Source organism: Parasteatoda tepidariorum, chromosome X2 (assembly GCF_043381705.1).
Source record: "Parasteatoda tepidariorum isolate YZ-2023 chromosome X2, CAS_Ptep_4.0, whole genome shotgun sequence".
NCBI lineage: Eukaryota > Metazoa > Arthropoda > Arachnida > Araneae > Theridiidae > Parasteatoda > Parasteatoda tepidariorum.
Window position 1 is genome coordinate 2,268,734 of NC_092215.1, and position 7,025 is coordinate 2,275,758.

General features: G+C 28.0%; 2 long non-coding RNA genes across 6 annotated transcripts in view; one reads left to right on the forward strand and one right to left on the reverse strand.

Moving 5' to 3' along the window:
- Positions 1–7,025, reverse strand: part of LOC107447505 (uncharacterized) — a 278,517-nt gene that overhangs the window by 137,084 nt on the left and 134,408 nt on the right. For 2 of the 4 annotated variants that reach the window (XR_001584537.3, XR_001584536.3), the window contains exon 4: positions 399–438. The exons of the other annotated variants lie outside the window; for them this stretch is intronic. This is a non-coding gene — a long non-coding RNA (uncharacterized lncRNA). The remainder of the gene's footprint in view (positions 1–398; positions 439–7,025) is intronic. 4 annotated transcript variants of the gene reach the window in all.
- Positions 1–7,025, forward strand: part of LOC107447506 (uncharacterized) — an 89,610-nt gene that overhangs the window by 50,540 nt on the left and 32,045 nt on the right. The window lies entirely within an intron of this gene.

Consider the following 7,025-nt stretch of genomic DNA (forward strand, 5'->3'; position numbering starts at 1 on the left):
ACTTTTTGACCTTGACTATATTTTTAATTGCGGTGAAGCCACGTGACTTTCAACACGTTCCGCTCAAAGAACCGCCTTTAGGCATAATTTCGTTTAGATTCCAACTTCTGTGGAGCAAAACTAAAATGCTACCGTTTCTGTAAAGCTTTTTTTTTTTAAAAAAAAAGATCATTTTTGCAGTCTTCTAAATAAACCTGTTAGCGCCCAGCATCAAATTTATAGGACACATTATTCTGTCAAAAACACATATTGCTGTAAGACAATTGTTTCAGTTTTGTTATTGGCTAGAATTGTCGTCTATCACCACAATTTATCAATGATTTAGCTATCTGTGACTAGATCTAGAAATATAAGAAGCCGCCACTTTTTTGAATGAAATGTTAGCTAACAGTACTTACTTAGCATCTTAGTTTTATATCATCAGGGTTGCAACGGACACTAAAAACACAAAAAGAGATTATAAATTAAATTCGAAGTTTCATAAAAACAGATTAAAATTAGCAACATTTTATGATTTTTTTTCTTCTTCAGTTTACTATTGAAAGATAATGCAAAGATGCAGGGAATGTGTTACATCCCGCTGTTTGGTGCGAAGCGCCACTAGCTGATTCATCGAACTTTTATAGTCTTAAATTAATTAGTCGTAAATTGGAAACAATTATAATATGTGCAAAGAAAAATTGGAGAAAATTCCATTGTAAAGTTAGAAATTATGTAAAAAATAAAGCACATAAGGACAAGCACAAAAATTAGTAATTAAGTTTAGTAAAATAGCTACTAATAGTCATCAGAACAAATTTAGAATAATATATACACTAAATGAAGATAATAATAATAAAAGTAATTGGAATTACTTTCAAGGTTATTAGCAAATTATATACATAATTAGTATTCCTCTGTTAGCATAGTGACCCGGCCGTCTCGGTGGAAATGCAAAGAACGATTTGGTTTAAATATAAATAATTTGAAATGTAACTCATAGAGAATGGTTGGTACGATAGAAGAATCAAAGAGTTAATAAGTAAATATAAATGAATTGAGTTTCTACCACTATTTACATTTTTAGTCTTCTGTGGCATCCCTGTATCATATAATACGCCACTTTTTTCCTCAAACAATTTTTTGCATCACTTCAATATAAAAAGTTGGGATAAAACGGATTAATATATCCGAGTATTGGAATTAAAGTTACCATGCCACATTTTTCAGGAGAATTAGTAAAGAATTTTTTGTTATAAATGTGTATCGGATGTAAAAGTCATTATGACAGAAATATTACATTTTTCAGAACCATTTAAGTGTTTGAATATATATATATATATNATCAAAATAAGTTGTTGGAGCTATCTATCTGTATATGTCTGACTGACTGCCTGTATATATATATATATGTGTGTGCGTGTGTGTGTGTGTGTGTGTGTGTGTGTGTGCGCGCGTGTGTGTGCGTGATAAAAATTTTCCTGGAGAATTATTGAATGATTCTTTCTTTTATATCTGTGTATCAGAACAAAAGGTCACGATGTCACAAATGATGATAATCATTTTAGGAAAACAGGTCAAATGTATTTTCTTCTTTCTTTTCTATCTGTGTAGAAAGTAAAAGGTGTTATATTACGAGTGTTAATTTTTTATACAGATTTAAAGAGATGAAGTTGAATAATTCTTTTACATGTGTTGTTAAATTTTGTACTATCGTTTTTATTTCGTAAAAAATGAACTTCCACTACTTAAAAATATATTTCTGAAAGTCCATAATTTATTTTATAAACACATTTCAATGTACCAATCATTCAAACGTTATGGCAGTCAAAATAATTTTGAATCACATTTATTCAAATAAGAATTAAGAGCAAATGTATATTATTTTGCTACCATATGAAATAATAAAAATTAAATCCTCCGAAAAATTCAGATGAGTCATATGTAAGGACAGTGATAAAGAATTCGTTTTTATCCTCCATTTGTAATGGTATTTACACATCTTTTATGCATATTTCAGTATACATTTAATGGTGTTGGTGATTGAAATAACTGTATAGGAAGTTTCTTAAACCAAGTGCTACACCAAAACTTTTGCTAATACCTGGACTATATATCTTTAAAAGCGTCAACAGGGTAGCCAAATTTCAGAAAAACCTAAAAACTAATTTTTATCAGTCAAAACAATTTGTAAATTAAATACCTGTGTCACAAATGACCAAATAAATTCCCAGAATGGCCTATATAAATTTATGATAAATTCATTAAACATTTATCACCCCTTTCGAAATTTTCCGGACTGAGGTCATCCTTTAAAAAGTTAGCAGCTATGCGTATAAATTAAAAGATATAGCAAAAATCTGATGAAGTCAAGTTGAAACTTTATTATTATTCGATTCTTAATGATGTCTGGAAAAATAATACTATTAATTTACGCTATTAAATACACTATTAATTTTCAAATCTATATTATGGTATATATGATTGCCAACTAAATTATGAGCAATCACACGATTGCTTTAAAACATTAATTTTACTTGTTGTTGCTATAAATTTGTTCAATTTTTTAGATATCTCTAAAAGATAGTTTTAATATTTTGATGCAAAATTTGTGGTAAAAGAATTATTCTAATCTGAAGAAAGCTACTGAATTTTCAAGGACTATATTTAGGGTCGTTTCTTAAAGCATTGAAAAGCTAAACTCTGGAAAGCAGCTTTTTTTTCTTTTTTTTTCTAATGACATCAATATCAGCGTTTCGACCATCAATCAATTGAGTATGCAGCATTTTTATTTTCAAGACTATTCACAAACAATATCAAAAAGAAATATTTACGTTGCTAAAGCATTTAATGACTGATGCATTTTCATTCTAATGTTTTTTTTCTTTTTCTTTTTTTTTTTTTTTTTGTATAAATGATTTCCGTTTTGTTCAGTCAAGCCAATATATATGTTACACTTGATTTCAGAATTTTTACTTTTCTTGCAATTCAATGGAGAATGTAATCTTCTTTGGATTAAATTTAAATCTTTGCACTCAGTTCGGTTGAATGTGGTATTTTTATATAATTCGAGTCTTGTAAGAACGAATTCCTCAAAAATAAATGTCAATATTAAATTAAGGTTAAAATCACGATTTCCGCCAATAAATAAGCAAAACTTATGCTTATTTGTTAAAATTGTATCTTTCAATGCATTGTTTTTTATTTAATAAATTTGAAACGTATATAGAAAGCACAAATAATCTAAGGTAAGATCTACTAAGCATAAGTTATGGAGACTTTTGCGCCATCTATTGATTTAATACGCAACTAACTATAGAATGTAAAGAGAGCCCACCTGTTGTAATCAATAAGCATTCTTTGTGTCCATTGTTTCACAAGAGGAAAAGGTAAAAATGTCTTCAAATTCTCCGGAAAACTTATCAAAAATCTAGCTTTTTTAAAGAAAAGAAAAAAAATTGAAATTATTTTAACCAAGAAAATTTGTTGTAAGTATTTGGCAGAATTTTGTATTACATTTTTTCTCAATTAAATGATTTAATTATAGTAAAAAGCTGAAATTTTAATAATGATTTATTTTCTGTAATTATGTATGGTTTTCCATACATAATAAGTTTTGCAAAATTTTTTCATAAGTTTTGCAAAATTATAGAAGTAATTATAAGTATTTTTTCAACTTGGAAACATTAAATTCTATCTTGCAAAATATTTGCCATCAATTTTCAAATTTTCAAGGTATTAGTTTTCAAGTTTGCATTTCTATAGGTTACTATCAACATAATTGTTAAAAATGGCCCTGAAATTTTTTAAAAAAATATTAATTACACATGAAATTTTGTAAAACTATAGAAGTGATTGTAAATATTATTTCTAGTTCCTTTAAGCTGCCTCAAACAGCAAAAAAAAAATTTCTTTTGAAATCATCATGTATGCTATCTATTCTAATAAATTGTGACAGTGCTTTTTGAAAATTTGAAAAAAAAAAAAAAAAATGGTAACATTATTTCTTTAAAAGGAATTTATGATCGACATTGGATAACCGGATATTGTGTGGAAAGTTTGCAAACATCGAGTTTTGTCCTGAAAATTACAAGTGGTTGTGTCCGTTTTTTTTTAATCGTTGAAGGAACCTAGAGTGCAAAAGGTTAAAATACTTTGAGGAATTCCATATTTGAAACGACGCTATATAAACTAGCATAGTGTTTGAATTTACACTATATAATTTTGTTAGGTTTCGTACGCACCAGGAAAAAATTTATAACTGGTATCAATTTTGGGGATATCTGGTATCAATAACTGGTATCAAGAAGCTGACAAGTTTCTAAGATTCGTTTCCAGTATCGAAATAAATTTTCACATATGCCATTTTCGAATCTTTACATATTTACTTAGAAAAATAAAATATTCTGTCAGCTATAAACATGATAATATAAAAAAAAATTAGATAAATATTACTACCACTTTTTAATTTTTTCAGCTGCGTGAGAAACATTTTAGTATAGCTGCATAGTATCTGAATTTCTTACATAAATATTAACATCGATGTTATAAAGTCCTCGATAGAATACTTAAAGTGGTAGATGAAAACAATTAAGTTTATCTCAATAACTAATTTTAACAATTAATTTTATAATAATAACCACATAAATTAATAACCACTTTAAATCTTCAAAGAAAATCTTTCAATAAAACTTGAGACATGCGTGATAACTGTCTGAAAAAATTAAAAACGTGGTGACAACTGTTTCATGGTATTATAGTAAATTTTTAAGTCCTTAATTTCCATTCAATTTTAGGAATACAGTTGGGCAGCTGTTATACAGAGAATTTAATTTTCAAATATTTTTGGTCGATAGTAGTTAAAAAAAAAAATATATATATATTTATTTTTCTGGATCTTTTTCTACTATTCTTAAATTTTTTTGGTAGTATTCATATATGTTGTGGTAATGTGTTAACCCTCTTAGAAGCGTGAAAAATAACGAAGTAATTTAGCTGCTACTTTTAGTAATTTAGCTGCTACTGATCTTTTTCTACTATTTTTAAATTTTTCTGGTAGTATTCATTTATGTTGTGGTAATGTGCTAACCCTCTTAGAAATGTGAAATATAGCGAAGTAATTTAGCTGCTACTTTTAGTAATTTAGCTGCACTGATCTTTTTCTACTATTTTTAAATTTTTCTGGGTAATTTCATTAATGTTGTGGTAATGTGCTAACCCTCTTAGAAACGTGAAAAATAGCGAAGTCATTTAGCTGCTACTTTTAGTAATTTAGCTGCTACTGATCTTTTTCTACTATTTTTAGTATTCATTTATGTTGTGGTAATGTGTTAACCCTCTTAGAAATGTGAAATATAGCGAAGTAATTTAGCTGCTACTTTTAACCACATTTCCGCTTCTTTTATCAACTTCATATTGGTACAGATGTACGCAAAGTGCATACGACAAAATACAATCACTATTAAATATAGTATCAATTTATTAGATACCACTGAAATCCCGAATATTTCAAATCGACGTAAAATGCCACGTTAATACTGATATCAGATTCAATAGAATTTGTAATACGTTAATCGGTTTTGAATAGCTTTCATATGACAAAACTATAAAAAAGAATTTTTCTCTTTGCATTGTAAGAAATCCAATATTTTCTGTTAACAGTAAAAGCTATTAATTTTTTTTAAATAACTTCCATAGGACTGCCAACGTCTACGCTTCTTCCAGAATATTTCATAGAGTGGTAGACAATACAAAACTGAAACTTTCAGAATTTTTTGCAATTTTACAATAATTTTAAGAGCCTCATCACGAGAGAGCCAGGACTAAGTGGCATTTTAGATGAGTTTGCGAATCCTTTACATATAGTGGTGTGGAAAATGAATTCAAATCATATTTACAAGGCAAAGAATCATACATTGAAACATAAGCTTAGCTACCACTAGAATAAATTTTTCCAAAAAGCGTAGAAAATTGGTAGCTTTGTAATTTCTGATTCGTAGGAACACTTATCTTATACTTTAATATATACGCTTTAACATTAATGCCAACATAGCGCGCGAAATATATATTTATGTGCATAGGTGCCAAATTGCATGGTTTTTGAGAAAAATTTCTTAATATTAATAACATTTATACCTCAGAGTACAAATCCTAATTTTTAAAGTTAAATCTTAAATTGCTTAACCTTCTACAGAAAATCTTAATTTAAACCTATATATATAATTTACAATAGCAAGGCTTCCAACTTTATAACAACCACCACACAGACTGCTGATCTCTTAACTTGTGCGCTCGAGTTAATTCGATCGAGCTAAACAGGCTGCATTCGAGATAATTCGAGCGGCGTTGTATGTTATGCTGCTATAATTTTTCACACTCGAATATAATCGTGAATTGAAAATGTGTTTTTTCTGTGTTCTAAAGTGTGTTTTTTACATTAAAAAAAACACACTTTGCCGGCTTTTTTCAAAAAATCTGCTCGTTAAGGGGTTAAAATCCTACCACAATTATCAAAACAAACATGATGGATGATCCACTTTTTTGTGGCTTTAATGGGTTACCTATTATTTTACTACCTGTTTATATATTTTGGGTGCTAGTTTGGCATTAATGGTATATAATTTTCCCAGTAACTTAAAATAACGAAATTATTTCCTTAGTAATTTAAAAGACCCAAGACGTTCGTATTTACTTTAATTCAATACCGATCAATATTTATGTTCTTTAAAAAAAATAATTAGCGTAATTATTTTATTTTTAGTTTTTATCTTGGGAAAACAAAAGATGTCTGACCACCGTGGTATATAGGTAATATGAATCTTATAATTTTAATCTATAATCATGGAATTATAATATTTTTAAAAACAGGAACAGAAGTTGTGTAGATTACTTACGAAAGTCCCCATTCAATTTTAATATTAATGAACTACCTCTCTTTTTATAATAACTCTTCACGTTATTGCTACATAAATATCAGTCGTTAATGGGGAAGTAAAACAGCAAATCAAATATTTTTATCTGAGACGGTGCATTCATATATATATATA